The sequence below is a fragment of the Ictalurus punctatus genome, chromosome 14 (genome assembly GCF_001660625.3).
Source record: "Ictalurus punctatus breed USDA103 chromosome 14, Coco_2.0, whole genome shotgun sequence".
Taxonomy (NCBI): Eukaryota; Metazoa; Chordata; class Actinopteri; order Siluriformes; family Ictaluridae; genus Ictalurus; species Ictalurus punctatus.
This window is the reverse complement of record NC_030429.2, coordinates 8810038-8828310: the sequence shown is the minus strand read 5'-3', so window position 1 is coordinate 8828310 and position 18273 is coordinate 8810038. Positions and strand designations below refer to the sequence as shown.

At 36.5% G+C, this 18273-nt stretch overlaps 2 long non-coding RNA genes across 2 annotated transcripts; both read left to right on the top strand.

Moving 5' to 3' along the window:
- Positions 1-328: 328 nt before the first annotated feature.
- Positions 329-7045, top strand: LOC108274479 (uncharacterized). Its single transcript, XR_001814478.3, has 4 exons — positions 329-463; positions 2326-2394; positions 5898-6042; positions 6207-7045. It is a non-coding gene; the product is annotated as an uncharacterized LOC108274479 (long non-coding RNA).
- A 3610-nt stretch (positions 7046-10655) lies between these two features.
- Positions 10656-16203, top strand: LOC108274513 (uncharacterized). Its single transcript, XR_001814486.2, has 4 exons — positions 10656-10801; positions 14727-14795; positions 15472-15588; positions 15754-16203. It is a non-coding gene; the product is annotated as an uncharacterized LOC108274513 (long non-coding RNA).
- Positions 16204-18273: the final 2070 nt, after the last annotated feature.

Sequence of the window (18273 nt, the reverse complement as noted above, 5' to 3'; positions counted from 1 at the left end):
AGAAAGAAATCCATAATTTAATTTCTTAAATCCAATCTCACTCCAAAGTTGAATAAATATAATTTTATTACAGCAGTGGCTTTGTTTTAATTTGAAGACTCTTTTGCAATCTAATATTTTTGAGAAATACATAATTATTCAATGGAATGAAATTAGAATTATATTAAAACTATAGAAGTAAATTATAATTAGCAATTTAAAAATATATAGAGCTTAGTTTGGATGCTTAGTTTGTTACAACAAGATCAACAATAGTTATTTGTTTAAGAGTTGATAATTGGCAGAGGAACGCCTTCATGAGGTATTTCTTGTAACGTCAGGAAAATATCAGGTGATAAGACATGACGTCAAAGGTTTCACAGAAAGCATTTCAACAAACACTGCGGAGAGAAAGCTTGGATTTACACACAGATAAACACAAGGGCTTTCAATAACAGCAGAACCTACATTCTGAAAACATGAGGTAAGACCTTTTATTTTTCCTAACTTTCATTTTAACAATATATCAGTAACAGAGGTGGTAAAAGTATCCAAATTATTTATTCCAATTCACCACAGGTTGTGTGTATCTTGAAAATCTTCTCTCTTTTTTTTTTAAAGCTGAAATGTATGTAAGGAATAAAACATGACCGAGCAAGTTGTTATAGGAAATTTTTCCAGTACCAGTTATAGAATTTCATCACAATGAATTTTAACTACACAACTTGACATGCCATTGCTCCATATTATTAAAGGAGCTTTGAAATGAGAACCTCCAGTAATATTCCACTAAACTCAGTATTACCTCCAAACAGCCTTAAAACTTTATAAAGGCATTCTAACACCCAAATCACAGCTATAGATGTATATTCATATACAGTAATGGAGACAATAGGGACTAGTTAAGGACACAAAAAGCTCTTGATAATAGGCAATCCTTATTTACATCAAATGCATGGTTAGGGTGTATTTTATCATTTATATAAATCTGAAATAAGCATGTATAATTTACATGAGAGTATGCACTTTATATTCCAAGCAATTAAATTGTTATTATTATCTGATTATATCATACATTTACATTATGTTTACATTTATTCATTTAGCAAACACTTTTATCCAAAGCGACTTACAAATGAGGAAATACAGCAAACTTATTGTTATAATAATATAAAATAAGCATAAAAAAATTATTAATGTACTTTAATGCTGTGTTGTATTTGCAAATTTAACAGACTATGTCACCATACTTAGCGTGTATAGGCAAATTAAAATGCCATAGGTGGGAGTAGGTCCTACAGTTGAAAGGGTGTGTGTCAGATCAGTTTGTCTTTAAACACAAAGTGGAAATATTAGAATACTTGTGGTGGCTGGCGAAAACCCAATGGACGTCACATTGGGTGAATTCTGGCCAACAAACAAAGTAAACTTGTTTTATTTTGCCGATCACATACTTTGACACATCGACTTGAAGAAACCATAAAAATATATATCAACAAAATGATGTAGAAATGTTTTTATGTATTTTTTTAAACTTGCCTAGGCTACAGTATCTGCTCGCAAAGATTATGTTACTGCATGTTAGAAGCCATTTTAACATGTAGCTACATGCTATAAACAGACATATGCCTATACAATCAGTTCCTTTTGTAATGAGAAGCCGGATATCAAAATGTCTGTGCGGCTATTGCGCCACAGTTAGACTGAAACTGTCATGCAATTTTCTCCCTTTTCACTTTTGGTGGTAAGCACATTTTAAAAAGTTAGAACTTTTACTTATGGTTTAAGAGTCATGCAAGAGAGGAATGTATTTCAGTTGAGGAAAGTTTGTTGTTTTCAGAGCTAAGTATTCGAACACTTTGATTTTCATTATTTAATATATGTCCAGTGCATATATAGACCTCAAATTTAAACACATAATGTCTGCTGCCTTTGTAATTATTAACAACAACAACAAACATTCCTTTCTGCATGCTCACGACTACATACTTTTTCTGTACAAGGTCAAAAGACATTATGTGTATAAATTTGAAGGAGATGCACTGTATGTGCTGGAAGTATATTAAATGACAAAAACAAAAGTCTCTGAACACTTATTCCAACCCCCCCCCCCCCCCCCCCCCCACACACACACACACACACACACTGTATATAATAGGCTACAGAATGTCAGAATTTGACTACATGAATAGTTTTCCCAGGCTGCCCACATATAATACACAGATATACTCTGTAGAACTCTGCAGTACAGTTCACACAGAGATTTGGTCTAATCTCTCTCTCTCTCTCTCTCTCTCTCTCTCTCTCTCTCTCTCTCTCTCTCTCTCTCTCCACCCGTTCTGACAGTACTGAACAGCATCAAAAAGTTCTGTTGGGGCAGAATCCTCACAATGTCAACTCATCACATGCAGACCAGTAAGTGACCCCCCGTTTCAATGAAATATATCCAGTATCGTATCCTGATGATGCATGATGATGATGTGTTCTATTGACTCACTGGACACTATTTTAGGAACACTTGAATACCTGCACATTCACACAATCATCCAATCATCCAATCACGTGCCAGCAGCACAATGCATAAAATACTGCCGATGCAGTTCAAACGCTCAGTTAATTTTTACAAATGTCAGAATGAGGAAAAAATTTGATTTCTGTGACTTTACCATGGTATGGATGTTGGTAACAGATGGGCTGCTTTGAGTATTTCAGAAACAGCTGATCTCCAGGCATATTTACACACAGTGGTCTCTAGAGTTTTCACTGAATTGTGATATATATATATATATATATATATATATATATATATATATATATATATATATATATATATATATAAATACAGTGGCATCCAGATGTCCTGCAGGCTGAAATACCTTGTTGATGAGAGAGGTCAGAGGAGAATGGCTAGATTGGTCTGAGCGGACTGGAATGCTACGGTAGCTCAAATAAACATTCATTACAACCGTGGTGAGCAGAAAAGCATCTCAGAAAGCACAACATGTTGAACTGTGAGGCATATTGGCTACAATGGCAGAAGACCACATCTGGCTCCACTTTTGTCAGCCAAGAACAAGAATCTGATGCTACACGGGGAAGAGAAATTGAACAATAGAAAATTGGGGGAAAATCCGCTGGTCTGAAGAACTTTGATTTCTGCTGTGACACTGTAGGGTTAAGGTCATTTGGCATCAGCAGTATGAATCCATAGATCAACCTGCACTGTGTCAGTTGTTTAGGCTGCTGCTGGTGGTGTCATGGTTTTGGGTGTAATGGGGAAGGTGTTCTTGGCACACATTGAGCCCCTTAATACAAATTGAGCATTGTTTGAATAGAACAGCCTATCTGAGTATTGTTACTGACCACGTGTATCCAAATGATCTTTTAATTACTATATCAAGAATGATAATGTGCCATGTTACAAAAATCCATGAACATAATGATGAGTTCAGTGTACTTCAGTGGCCTCCCCAGTCACCAGATGCAGTCACCTGCATCCATGTAGAGCACTTTGGGATGTGGTAGAATGGAAGATTCACGGTATGAATGGACAGCTGAAAAATTTATTAAATTAATTATGTGATGCAATCATGTCAACTCCCAATCTTAAAGAATCTCAAAGGAAAGTTTCCAACAGCTTGTGAAATCCATGTCATGACGAATTCAACCTGTTCTAAAAGCAAACGGGAGGTCCTACACAGCATTAATATGGTGTTCCTAAAAAGTGTTGGTGACTGTATAGTACAAATATTTACAGAAAATCATCTAACAAATTTCATATTCAGTTTCACTGGGTAGACATGTGAACAGTGTAACTTTAAATGATGGCAATAGGAGATATGAATAATTGTTCATGGTGATTTGCCCGGCAAATGAAGCAGAGTTATAATCCAAACATCCTGAGCAATTGAGGGTTAATTAAGAGACTTGCTGAAGGGTCCAACTGTTGTACTGAGACAACGCGGGGATTTGAACTCTCAGGGCTGCCAAACGTCCTTGGAGGAGACACTAACTGTCATATTCCATATATATGAGCCCACAAAAACCCATGACTGGCCAGTGTCACCATTTTCAACAGAAGAGAGAATAATTACATGATTTCCACAAAGAGAGCAAGGCCAACCTATTCTCTTTAGGTCTTTTGGCCATGGATGAGGTTTAATATTGATTCTCCTGCTAATTATCTGACTATGAGTTGACTGAAGGCTAAGCATTTGTTACATAGCTAACCTTCATTTGAATGACAGTCCATGGGTGAATTATACATGAGCTTCAAAAGCATATACACTCACGTCATACAAAATGATTAAATAAAATATTGGACAATAAAAAAAAGCCAATTTCCTGCAGCTCTTCTGAATAATACAAGTAGATTTAGGTGTACTAAGCTGGAAGTTCCACCATTTGTCTAAACACCACTAAAAGCCATCTGCGGGGCTGTATTTGCTTGTTAATGGGTGACTAACACTACATTAAATGTATACTTTATTTATACATTTATACACCATTGAGAGTTCTTTGTTTTTTCCTTCTAGGGAAACCCTTACAACTGACAATTTTTTTATTCCGAAAAGTTGAAATCCTTTAGAAACCTAGTATCAAATACAGTAGGTTGTAGTGTGCTGTTGTACTGAATATTATCATGACTGTGACTCGGACGTAGGCATGAGGTCAATGGCTGAATGACGCAGATAGTCACACCCTCGCTGATATTCATTAATTGCTGATTAACAGCAAGGGTGTGATATGCAATGCATAGACAAAATGACAGACCATAGTAACTGAACTAATGGCTTCAGTTTAACACACAATTGCAAGAATTTGATTTTTGATGCAGCTAACACAAACAAGTGATGCAGAGTGATGCAAACAGTGAACTGTAAGAGTGCTGTTATAATAAATATCAGTATTATTGGAACGCCCCATGTCCAACGGAGTGCATATGTGTAATATGGGCTATAAATATTCAATGTTAAACTGACATCTCTGAAGTAAGTATCAAAACACAAAAGCTGTGCTGTTATAGTAAAATAATCAACAACAGGGTGGTGTGATGCTGTTACCACCCTGAAGCAGATTCATTTTCTAGAACATCTATTACATATTCCTGTAACATGTTTTATTCTTCTAATACCACAACAATTTGTTAACTAACAAAGGGTTTGTTTATTAAGGAATGTCATGATGGATACTTTTTTTTTATCCATTTATAGTTGGATTTAAAGTTGTGGAATGTTTCTAGCAGATATAAACAGTTGTTCCTTCACAAGCATCTCTTGTTTTGTCTATCTTGAAGTTAGACACAAATGCAGCTTATCATGTTACTGAGAAACCACAAAGCCATCTGTCCTGAAGAATTCATGCACCAGAAATAAATTACAGCTTTATCTCTTTGGATATTGAAGACTGCTTCCAAAAATGCTAAATAATCATCCCCTCACAGAAAACTTGACCGTATCAACAATTACACATCTTTTAAAAACTGTTGTTGTGGAGCTTTCACATTACAATACATTTTAGAACGACTGCAATAAAATAGACCTGCGATTAGTCTTGCAGCTAGATCTTTTGCCAGAGCTGCTGTTATAGAAAATGAATCAAAACCGTCTGACCAATCAGAATAGAGAATTCAACAGCACATGCTTTTAAACAATAGAAATATCTTATTTGACAAATCTCCATTTGTCAAATGAATACAGACGTGACAAAACAATTAATTATCCTCTTGGCTCAAATGATTAATATTATTCGATAAGGATTTAAATTCACACCAGGCTGCATTTGAGCTCAGAGTAAGCAGAGTGTATTTGGGCATGTTTCTTTCCAAATATTTCAGTCAACTTTCTCATAAGATTATGGTTAAACATTTGTTTATGGTTATGATGTAACTTGTTTTATTTTATCTTATTTTGTAACAGGTACACCTATGGGGCTTCACGTTATCTATCAGTGCCCTCAATCAGTCAGTGTCAGTTTTTTCTAAGAAAAAACTCCATGGAAAGCGCCGTGGAATTCAAAGATGCTCCTATGGAATTCAAAGATTCTCCTATGGAATGGTAAAAGGTAAGACAAATGTGGATAGGCAGGTGGAAATATTGTGAATCTGGTTCAGATTGTATCACTTAAGCAGCCAATAATAATCTTACCTTAAAACTCATTATTTTATTTTATACTTACTTTTCAATTTCACTTTCTGGTCATGTAATGATCATGTTGCTGTGTTTCAGGCCTCCAAAGTGCCAACAAAGACATCCACTGAGGACAGATACCAAAGATGAGGATCAATACAATAGCAAGAAGACTGTCTTAGGGCAAATCATACAAAACATTGTTATTATTATTATTATTATTATTATTATTATTATTATTACTACTATTATTATTACTATTATTATGCACATACACAGATGCAACTGACAAACAATTCAGTTAAATTTGTTGAATGTAACGTTGTTTCAGTTCTCCAAAAGTGCACCAATGAGATCACTTTGCCAAATTTATCATGTACTAATAGTTAACCATTATTTTACAAAATTAACATACTTTGGTAATACACTGTAATACTGACGTACATTCTGCTACATTTGTGTGCCTTATGACCTGTACTGCTAAAGAAGCAGGACACTATGTTTATTACCATTTAAATGAATTGCATCAGTCAATCCAGTGCATATTCATCACATAATTTGGGTCATGAATTATGATGATGAATGTTCATACCTTTCTGGTCAGACCAGCAATGAATGAAAGATATCGTAAACAATCATTCTGTATGCTGTATCAGCCTTCACATTTTAGGCCTATGTTGTTTGTATTGCTTGTAATGTATTAATGATAATAATGACATAATGTTTTTATTATTTAATATTTATTTGTTATTTCTGCATCTCTGTATTTCTCCAATTTCTGTTTCACTGGAATGGCTTACTATCTACACAAACTATGTTATTGCTGAGTAGGGGTTTTACATTTTGCTATTTGGATGTTCACTACATTTTACCAGCATGTCTTCAATCTGTGTACAAAATTGATTGATTTCCTTTATTAAAGAACACTTTCATTTTGATGAAGAAGGAAAAAAGGTTTCATACAGTGTCTGATCCCAGCATGAGATGGCAGCATTGCCACGTTGTGAATCTGCTTTGTTGACTTTGAGAGGTACATTGAAGTGTGAAAAAGGGAAACCCCAGAGTGTTTTGGACTCTGATTTTTCAGGACCAGAGTGTAAAAAGTTTGTATTCTTATTACCGGGCCACTTTTGGCCCACATAACATTTGCCATTGCTATAACTGTAATAAGAACATGACTCCTAACTGAATCTAGCAGGATCCTGTGGATTCAGTGCAACACAGTTCAGTTTCTCTCCTGCTCTAACTTCATTCAGCATATAAAACAAATATAAAACCTAAAATAACTTTTTAATGTAACAAATATATATATATATATTATTGTACGTAATTTTAATAGGCTTTTAGAAATCTTATTTATATAAAGTCTGTTAACGGAGTACTTTTCTAAGGGTATGTTTACACGACAACGGTGTACTAAAAATGGAAATGTTTTTCCCTTGCGTTTTTTTTTAAACGTTATCCATACAGACGACAATGTAGTCTAAACGATCCCCGTTCACACGGATCCGTGAAAACAACTAAAAATACTGTATTACGCATGCCAGGCCAGTAGATGGTGATGTCACTTAAAGAAACACTACACACCTGTGCACATAAGCATTCACGTCAACGTGTCCGCCATATTGATCCGGGCAAGACTGTCCTATAAACAAATACAAGTAAACAGGGGAGCTGTGGTTTTTCTGGATAAGAAACAAAATAATGATTTCAATGGTTTATGATCTATGTGGAGTACGAAAAAAATCTCCAGTTACTTAGAATCTCGATAGTTAGACTTGGAAAATTATTCATTGTCATAAAGAATTGTGAAAACATGCTTGTCACCCATAGATCCGGCTTATTTTTCTTGGTTAATAAATGCTGAGACATCCCTAATGTATTATAATTTTATGTACATGAAATGTGCATAAATGTTTTTCAATGTGGAAATGGATTTTTCTGTCTTCATCTTTTAGCTTTTTTTGTGCTCCAGGTCAGAAATCTGTTAACAAAGCTTGTTCATTTTTAAATACTGAAAAAATCGAAATAGTGAATATATTGAGTCCCATGCAGTCAGTCTGCTTTCTATATTTTATTAACATTAAAAGGATACAGCTATACTCCAAACTCAAATTCTTGAGCAGCCAAACACAGTCCTGTATAGTTTTGAATATCTCGCACGTTGTTTTGAAGTCCTTACGCACATACCTATAGACTGAACACGTAATACACATGCGCATGACGTCATCGTTTTCGCAGATTCTCGTTTTTGTACGTTTACACGGAGATGATAAAGCCATTGCTTTCAAAAACTTGTACTTTGAAACCCGTTTTCAAAAGTTTGCGTTTTCAGGCCCCGAAACGCCATTGTCGTGTAAACGAACAGCTAAAACACATAAAAAGTTTTTATTTTTACTTGAAAATGTCGTCGTGTAAATGGCCCCTAATTTTCCTTCCCCAAAAAGGCTTAGGGGTTGTTTACACAACAACAGTATTTTGGGGCCTGAAAACGCAAACTTTATGCTTGACAAGAGTGAGTTTTCACAATTCCTGTTCGAGTTTTCACAATGACAATGAATAATTTTCAATTAATATGGCGGACAGGTTGGTGTGAATGCTTATGTGCGCAGGCGCATAGTTTTTCTTTACAAGTGACATCGCCAACTACTGGCATGGCATGCATAATACAGCGTTTTTAGTCGTTTTCGCATATTCGGGTGAACGGGGATAACGGGGACAACGTTGTCATCTATACGCAAAACATTTCAAAAACGCAAAGGAAAAACTTTTCTGTTTTTAGTACACCGTTGTCGTGTAAATGTACCCTTAGAGTGCACACCTTTTCTTATGACCTAATTTGTATGAAACTTAACAAAATGCAAACAGATTCTCCAGTGTCCAGTTCTCCAATTTCCTCCCACCTCCAAAAAACATGGCACTGGCAACTCCAAATTGCCCCTAGGTGTAATAGTATGTATATAAATGTGTGTACAGCCCACCAAAAGTATTGGCAGTGACATCAATTTTGTGTGTTGCACAAGTTTGCTGCTTCAGTTGTTGTGGTGTTGATTCACATTGTTTCTAGATTATTGTGCAGAGTGATGCAAAAAGCTTCGTTGGCCCAAATAAAATTACTTTATCACAAAAGCTCAAATTTCATAGTTTTTTTTAGCCCTGGCACAAAATGACCAGCTAACACCATTTCACTAATCACATCATCAGCATATGGGAAAGTGTCAACGGGTACTACACAGGTGAAATCACTATCATTCTGATTATAAGAGCAGATTGTAAGAGCAGACTGATTGCTATAAAAGTAAGGAAGAAGTGCTTCCAATCATTGTGTTCTTGTGTTAGCAATGGTTACCCCCAAAGAAAGACGTGCAGCCATCATCACTTTGCATCAAAATGGCCTCACATGCAAAGAAACTTCTGCAAAGAATATTGCACCTGAAAGAACCATTTACCGGATCATTAAGAACTTCAAAGAGAGAGGTTCAACTGTCAACTGACATCCCAGAGTGTCCAGCAAGTTCCAGGATCGTCTCCTCCCGAGGAGTCAGCTATGGAATCGTGTCACCACCAGTGCAGAGCTTGCTCAATATTGGCAACAGGTGGATGAGAGTGCATCTGATTTTGGACAACAGCTTGGTGTCAAGAAGGGCAGCAAAGAAGCCCCTTCTTTCCAAGAAAAACATCAGACAGACATCAGTCAGGACAGACTGACATTCTGCAGGAAGTACAAAGATTGGACAGCAGAAGACTGGTGCAAAGTTATTTTCTCCGATGAAGCCCCCTTCCGACTGTTCGGGACATCTGGAAAATCGATTGTCTGGAGAAGAAAAGGTGAACGCTACCATGAGTCCTGTGTCATGCCAAAAGTGAAGCATCCTGAGACCATGTGTGAGGTTGCTTTTCATCCAAGGGAGTGGGTTCTCTCACAATTATGCCCCAAAACACTGCCATGAATAAACAATACTATCAAAATGTCCTGCAAGAGCAACTTCTCCCAACGATCAAGGAGCAATTCGGTGATGATCCGTGCATTTTCCAGCGTGATGGAGAACCATGTCACAAGGCAAGAGTGATAATGAAGTGGCTCGGAGATCATTACATTGAAATTTTGGATCCATGGCCAGGCAACTCCCCGGATCTTAATCCCATAGAAAACCTGTGGTCAAGTCCACAAATTGTGATCAACTCCGAGCAGTAATAAGGCAAGAATGGATCACCATCAGTCAGGATTTGGCCCATAAGCTGATATCCAGCATGCCAGAGCGAAATACAGAGGTTATGAAGAACAAGTCAACACTGTGAATATTGACTCTTTGCATTTATTGAATTTTTTTTTTTTGCCAATAAAAGCCTTTAAAACTTATTAAATGTGCATCATTGATTTCCAGTATACCATAGAAATGTGAAAAAAATTATCTACAACTACTGAAACAGCAAACTTTGCAAAACACAAAATTTATGTCACTGACAATACTTTTGGCCATGACGGGACCAACAAAATAGCTATTGGTTAAAGAGTTGGCAGCTGACAAAGGAACCCAATCAGGTTTTACTTATACAGTCAGAAAAATGTCACATGATGAGAGCTAACATCAGAAGTGTTACCTTTAACACTGGAGAAAAACCTTGGCTTTACACACAGCTAAATGAAGAGGCATTAAATAACAACAGAACCCTCTTCCTCAATAATCCATGAGGTAAGACTTTTTTTGTTGATGTTGTCATTTTCATGTTAACAATCTATAAGTAACAGAGGTAGTAAAAGTATTCAAATTCCTTATTCAAATTCATTTCCAGTTACAGGTTGTAAGTATTGTATCTTGTGAATATTTTTTTTTTTTCAATCATTTTTATTTTATTTTAGAAGCAGAAATGTATGTAAGGAATAAAACATGACATGAAAGTTTTCCAGTATACCCAGGTTATAGATTTTCCTCACGACTACACTTCCTTTTAACTACACAACTTGACATGCCATTGCTCTATTCCATTAAAGGAGCTTTGAAATGAGAACCTCCAGTAATATTCCACTAAACTCAGTATTACCTCCAAACAGCCTTAAAACTTTATAAAGGCATTCTAACACCCAAATCACAGCTATAGATGTATATTCATATACAGTAATGGAGACAATAGGGACTAGTTAAGGACACAAAAAGCTCTTGATAATAGGCAATCCTTATTTACATCAAATGCATGGTTAGGGTGTATTTTATCATTTATATAAATCTGAAATAAGCATGTATAATTTACATGAGAGTATGCACTTTATATTCCAAGCAATTAAATTGTTATTATTATCTGATTATATCATACATTTACATTACGTTTACATTTATTCATTTAGCAAACACTTTTATCCAAAGCGACTTACAAATGAGGAAATACAGCAAACTTATTGTTATAATAATATAAAATAAGCATAAAAAAATTATTAATGTACTTTAATGCTGTGTTGTATTTGCAAATTTAACAGACTATGTCACCATACTTAGCGTGTATAGGCAAATTAAAATGCCATCGGTGGGTGTAGGTCCTACAGTTGAAAGGGTGTGTGTCAGATCAGTTTGTCTTTAAACACGCAGTGGAAATATTAGAATACTTGTGGTGGCTGGCGAAAACCCAATGGACGTCACATTGGGTGAATTCTGGCCAACAAACAAAGTAAGCTTGTTTTATTTTGCCGATCACATACTTTGACACATCGACTTGAAGAAACCATAAAAATATATATCAACAAAATGATGTAGAAATGTTTTTATGTATTTTTTTAAACTTGCCTAGGCTACAGTATCTGCTCGCAAAGATTATGTTACTGCATGTTAGAAGCCATTTTAACATGTAGCTACATGCTATAAACAGACATATGCCTATACAATCAGTTCCTTTTGTAATGAGAAGCCGGATATCAAAATGTCTGTGCGGCTATTGCGCCACAGTTAGACTGAAACTGTCATGCAATTTTCTCCCTTTTCACTTTTGGTGGTAAGCACATTTTAAAAAGTTAGAACTTTTACTTATGGTTTAAGAGTCATGCAAAAGAGGAAGGTATTTCAGTTGAGGAAAGTTTGTTGTTTTCAGAGCTAAGTATTTGAACACTTTGATTTTCATTATTTAATATATGTCCAGTGCATATATAGACCTCAAATTTACACACATAATGTCTGCTGACTTTGTAATTATTAACAACAACAACAAATATTCCTTTCTGCATGCTCATGACTACATACTTTTTCTGTACAAGGTCAAAGGACATTATGTGTATAAATTTGAAGGAGATGCACTGTATGTGCTGGAAGTATATTAAATGACAAAAACAAAAGTCTCTGAACACTTATCCCCCCCCACTGTATATAATAGGCTACAGAATGTCAGAATTTGACTAAATGAATAGTTTTCCCAGGCTGCCCATTATTATCTGATTATATCATACATTTACATTACATTTATTCATTTAGCAGACACTTTTATCCAAAGCGACAAACAAATGAGAAAATACAAGCAAAGCGATATAACAAGCGGGGTACAATACAAGTAGTGCTACAATACAAGATCCATTAATTGAGTTCCAGAAGAAGCAAGTGCGCAGAGTAAGGTTGTTGTTTTTTTAGGGATTTGTTAGGTGTTTTTTATCCAAAGCAACTTACAAATGAGGAAATACAAGAAAAATTTTCGTTATTATAATATAAAATAAGCATTAAAAAATTATTAACGTACTTCAATGCTGTGTTGTATTTGCAAATTTAACAGACCAAGTCAACATGCTTAGTGTGTATAAGCAAATTAAAATGCCATAGGTGGGAGCAGGTCCATCAGTAGAATGGATGTGTATTAGATCATTTTGTCTTTAAACACGCAGTGGAAATATTAGAATACTTGTGGTAGCTGGCGAAGACCCAATGGATGTCACATTGGGTGAATTCTGGCCAACAAACAAAGCAAGCTTGTTTTATTTTGCAGATCACATACTTTGACACATCGCTTTTAAGAAACCATAAAAATATATCAACAAAGTGATATATAAAACCTGCCTAGGCTAGAGTATCTACTTGCAAAGATTATGTTACTGTATGTTAGAAGCCATTTTAACAAACAAAACATTAAAAACAGTCAGCTAAGTGTGCTAACTGCATACAGTGAGTACCACACTTTGATTAAGCTGTTGTATAGCTATGCGCCATAAAGAGATATACTAAGCTTGATCAATTTCTGTGTCTGTGCTGCCCCTGTGCTGCAGCTGGAATTAAATCATCATGCAATTTTCTCCCTTTTCACTTTTGGGGATAGCCATGAAGTAAGGACATGCCATGGGTGTGGCATGACATGCAGTAGAGTGTTAAGTCCATTCTTATTGAAAAACAGCAAAGTTTTTTATGTGTTACTCCATTTATATCATAGCAACTTGCCAACGATTATGATGTTACACTTATTAATGATATTAATGTAACTGTTTATAATTAGATTCTATGTTGTCAAATGTCCCCTCCCTCCCGTCTGTCTCAATAGAAAGCCCTAAAGGCTTTCCTGTGTTGAGAAACTTTAAGTGTTCAAAGTGCTTACACCTGAGACTACTTCCATAAACATTAAATAAATGCCTCCTACAATGATCATATGTTTTACTTTGTTAAATCACAACATGCTTTTTAATCCATTTATTATTAGTCTAGATTATGTGGCATGTCCGTTGTACAAGTCCCTGTGTATGAGCTGTTACTATAGAAACAATAATGTATTAGAACAAGTGCATTAATATAAACCTATCATTTGTGTTACAGTCTGAACTACTGTCCAATCCTTGCTATTACACAAAATAATGCACACCTTCTGGCCAATCAGATTCGAGGATTCAAACATCGTTGTATAAAATGTTATAACTTTATTGTGGTTAAGATCCATGCAAAAGATATGTATATTTCAGTTGAGGAAAGTCAGTAGTTTTCAGAGCTGTACAGTAAGGGGGTAATAAATATTCAGACACTTTGGTTTTTGGTGCTCAATATACTTCCAGTGCATTTATACACTTCAAGTTTAAACCCATAATGTCTTGACTCTGTACTTATAAATATTAACAAAATACATTAAACTTTTTGAGGATTTTATGAATACATCCTTTTTTTGTTCACATTTATGAACAATTGTCAAAAGAAAATGTGTATAAATTTGAAGTGGATATATACTGTATGTATGTAAGTACAGAGAGGGAAATAAGTATTGGAAGCATCAACATTTTTTTCAGTATATATATTTCCAATGAGGTTATTCACATGAAATTTTCACCAGACATCAGTATTAACTCAAGAAATCCACAAATATAAAGAATTCACAACATTAAAGTCCTGAAAATTTCATGTGAATAACCTCATTGGAAATATATTTACTGAAAAAAATGTTGACACGTCCAATACTTATTTCCCCCACTGTATGTTGAATAACAAAAATAAAAGTGAATATTACTGAATAAATATTTTCCTCCATTGTATATAAATGACCACATGGAAAGTTTTCCCAGGATGCCTACATATAATACAGGTATACTTTGTAGAACTCTGCAGAATAGTTCACAAAGAGATTTGGTCTAATCTCTCAATCTCAATCTCTCTCTCTCTCTCTATGTTCTGACAGTGCTGAACAGCAGAAAAACATTCTGCTATGGCAGAATCCTCACTATGTGAACATGCCACCTACAGTCCAGTAAGTGACCTCAGATTTCAATTATATATATTCAGTAGGTTCATCATACCCTGTTGATACATCTGTAAATTACATGTTTTATTAGGAACACTTATGGACCGGCACATTCATGCAATTATCAATTCAGCCAATCATATGATAGCAGCACAATGCATAAAATCATGCAGATCCAAGGCAAAAGCTTCAGTTAACATATGTGTAACATGGGCTAGAAATAATAAATGTTTGAAATTATTAACATAAGGAGTAAAATATATGAGGGTGTGCTGTTATAGAAATATAATCAGTAATGGAATGGATTGATGCTATTGCTAGACTGAAGCTGATTATTTTTCTATAAACAGCTTGCCCGGCCATGTTTTATTTCTTGCACACCACAGCAATAAAAAATGTATTTATTTGTTAGTGTTTATTAAAGAATGGCACACTCTATCCATTGTTATCCATTTATAGTTACATTTAATGATGTTGATATTATAGAAACAATAATGTATTAAAATAAACACATTAATATTACCATATAAAACTCCATTTCTCAAATGATCATTGAATTAAATACACTGCATTTGTATGTTTGCATGTATGTTCCTTTCAGTATATTTCAATCCATTTTTTTCACAGATTTATGACTAAATATTAGAACAGTATATGGTTATAAATTGACTTTTGTGTACAGGTACAACTGTGGGGCTTCACAAAACTTACCATTTTGTCAGTGCCAATGGTACTTAAGAAAAATGAAATCCATGGAAGGTTCTATAGACTTTAAAGATATCCCCTTGGAAACTTAAAGGTAAGACTGATGTGGTTCAACAGGTGGAATTATTCTGCATCAGTCTGGTTGAGATCGTGTCACTTAAGTAGCCAATAAAAGTAATTTCCTTTTTAGTATACGGTTATTTTTTAAGATCTCAGTTTTATTTTATGTGTGTGTGATGATTATGTTACTGTGTTTCAGCCCTCCAAAGTGTGCTGACAAAGACATCCACTGAGGACAGAGACAGCAGTCCAATGATGAGGATCAACACAATGTCAAGTGTCAGGTCAACACTTTCCCAGAACACACTGAGGCCTACCAACATGACTGCCCCTGACCAAATTTCCAAAATTCCAAATGTACTTTGTCATGTTCACAGTCACCTGCCTTCTAATCATGCACATCAGTATCCAGTTAGACCCGTCACTAGATGAAGGACTCAAAAACAACCACTCAATGCCAAAGAATGCTCCTTTTATTCTGTGTGTTAATATTCTACTTTCGATCGTGTTTTACTATCTGGCTTTTGCATTTTGGATTTGCTCGAGATTATTGTTTGCTGATCGCCTGACCTTTTTGTCTCCTGTCTATGTCTTCGCTTAATGTTTTGGATTTATTTTCCAGTTCCTTTTAATAAAATGCTAAACTGTATTTGCATTCGCTTCAGCGTCTACTTTATGACAGATTACCAGCACTATGGGTGCAGCAGGAGAGTATGACTGGCTAAACATTGTGGCATCACATCGACAACTGGTGGGAGAGCGCCGCCAATGCTTGACTGAACTCTGCCACTGCTACATCATGCCCATCTACATTGGTGTAAGCTCACTAATTTCCCTGTCCGATAAGTTTAAAGGTGAAACTTGTTAATGTAAAGGGTTTCTGCTGCAATGCTCACTGTATTTTGCCTACAGAGGTTAATGGAGCAGCAAAAAAATTGCGTTATTTCTTAGCCTCCTCCCTGGCAAAGCTTTAACCTGGGATAGAGCAGTGTGGTTTCAAGCAGGCGAACAACTGACCTCCTATGACTGGATCATTGAGCTGTCTCAACATGTCTTTGACCATTCACCTGAAGGGAAAGAAATCAGGGAATAATTAGAGAGGGTCCGAGTATGCACTGGAATTCCACACTCTTGCTGGAGGTAGCAGGTGGAATGAACCTGCCCTCAAAGCGGCATTTCATCAGAGTCTGAGTCTTGAAATCCTCACTGAGATGACATGCTGAGACGACTAACTGACTCTTGATTCTCTGATCGATCTCTCCATATGTCTTGATCACCTGCTCCATAACCGGCCACCACTCAGGGGAAGCGGAACCTTCCCAAATATAAACGGTCAGCTGGAACCCATGCAAGCCCTCTACTCATCCACGCTACTGATGGAGGACCCACTGGTGATGGCACCATCATACTCTGTACCCAGCCCCTCCTCCTCCAAGTCAGTGCATTGCACCAAGAGCACATCTCCTTCCTAGTCACTGTGACCTCTATACACCACATCATCTTCTGGGGGTCCCTTGGATGCAACTACACAAGCCACAGATATCATGGACAGATAAGGAAATCACTCACTGCTCGATTCAGTCCTTAACACTGTCTTCAAGCACCTCAGCTCATGTTGGCATTCACCACAGTGGAAAGTCCCAAGAACAGAAAACCTGGGAGAATCCCTTCCAAGTAACAAGACCTTCATGAAGTGCTATGGAGGAATACATCCAAGAAGCACTGCAACAAGGGTACATTCACCTTTCCATGTCTCCTGCATCAGTAGGCTTCTTTTTCATGGAGAAGAAAGGAGGTGGCCTTCGACCCTGTATAAATTGTTGAAGACTCATTCAAATCACAATCAAGTATCATTATCCACTGTCTCTTGTCCCCGCAGCTCTAGAACAACTTTGTTCTGCTCAAGTCTTCACCAAGCAGTATCTCTGCAGTGCATTTAATATGGTTTGCCTTTGGGAAATTAGCATCACCTCTGGCCACCCTGAGTACTGTGTCCTGCCATATGGGCTCTCAGGCTTCCAGTGCATAATCAATGATGTACTGAGACATGCTCATAAGATTTGTCATAGCCTACGTCAATGACATCTTGATCTAAACTGGGAACAGAGAGCTGCGGGGAGTGAAACTGGGACTGCAGAAATGGCGTCACACATCCATTCACCATCTTTACGGACCATAAAAACCTTGAATACCTCAAAACAGCCAAAGGTCTCAATCCTCGCCAAGCCCACCGAGATCTGTTCTTTGCCTGATTTAATTTCACCCTCCTACAGGCTGGGATCAAAGAACACAAAAGCCGATTCTCTGTCCTAGTTACACATGGCTAGTCCAAGAGAAGGGAGCAGGGAGCACATTCTTCCACCTTCCTGCTTCATGGGTGCTGTCATTTGGAACAATGGAAGGCATGTCCTCTGAGTAAGAAGTTTGTGCCCATTACCCTGTGAGACAGACTCATCAATTGGGCACATACCTGCAGCACCATAGCTGCAGATTAAACACACAGACCATATCATCTGCTGTGGGCCAAGTATTGGCAGCCCAACAGGTCGGCTGGCATACGTCAGTTTGTCTCGTCCAGCTCCGCTTGAGCAAAAGCCAGGGTCCATCATACCTTTCCAAGAACAAAAACTTTGCCCCTATCCACACCATAGTGGCATTTCATCTGACAGTGGATTTGATCATAGACCGCCCCAAGGAACAACACCATCATTGTTGTAAT